The following is a 922-nucleotide window of genomic DNA, read 5'->3' as shown; positions in this document are numbered from 1 at the left end:
ATTCCCAACAGCTGGAGATACTGTATTTTCATGCCCTCTGTTTGCCTAGCAGATACCTAGTCCTGTTGGAAAGGATGTGTTGTCTCCAATTTTTTCAAAATCCTCCTAAAAACTTTGTAGATGAATCCTTATCTATGGATCGATTCCGACAACATCAATCTTTTAAGAGGGATCATCTTCATTGATACCTTTCCAATGTATGGTGCAAGCTTTTTAATGCCAAACTCTTCTTTTTGAGAAAGTCATTCAGATGGTTGTGTTGTGTATTAGTGTTGTGAGTTCATGTATGTCAAACGAACGTGGTGGTTTCCTATTGGATCTTGTGTAGGAGCTCTGTTTTGGAGATTTGTAGAGATGGGGTCGTGGTTGGAGAGTTGAAGACGATGCAGATGACGAAGAAGCAAGCTCTTATATCCTTTACCAATTTGTTGTGATTTTTAGTTTGATAAGAGGTGTTAATTTCAATAGAGTTTTCCTTTCTTTGTATTTTTATATCAGAAACAGGTTATAAGTTGGGGTCGTGGTGGATGGATTCTTTTTGAAAAGATAATGAAGATCAAAGTTGAGCTTTTCAATGAACTTGTATTCCCTTTTTCCTGGGTCGCGAGGACGCTTCCTTATTAAGTGTGGGGATATGTTGAGTGTTGAAATGACTTGTTTTTTGGCTGATTTTTGTTGTTTTTGAGAGCTGAATGGTTGATTTTATGGGATGATTGGTTGATTTGGAAGTGGTTTGAGAGGGTTTTGGATGATATTGATTGTGTTTTGGAAGATCATGATGTTTGTTGATGGTTTTGTGATGTTCTGATAGGTTCTGAATGGTTCTGTATACCTTCTGTTTTGTTCTGTTTTGGTCTGTTTTTGTTCTGATTGTCTTCTGTAAGGAGGGATGGAGTATTGATTGATGAAGAATGAGATATTG

General features: G+C 37.1%; 1 non-coding gene across 1 annotated transcript; it reads left to right on the top strand.

Moving 5' to 3' along the window:
* The first annotated feature begins 515 nt into the window (after window positions 1-515).
* LOC148027312 (small nucleolar RNA SNORD36) lies at window positions 516-583 on the top strand. The gene has a single exon (XR_015692985.1). It is a non-coding gene; the product is annotated as a small nucleolar RNA SNORD36 (small nucleolar RNA).
* Window positions 584-922: the final 339 nt, after the last annotated feature.

Source organism: Lygodium microphyllum, chromosome 13, assembly GCF_053477565.2.
Source record: "Lygodium microphyllum isolate KBCC chromosome 13, Lygodium_microphyllum_v1.1.10, whole genome shotgun sequence".
Lineage (NCBI taxonomy): Eukaryota > Viridiplantae > Streptophyta > Polypodiopsida > Schizaeales > Lygodiaceae > Lygodium > Lygodium microphyllum.
This window is presented reverse-complemented; position numbering and strand designations above follow the sequence as displayed.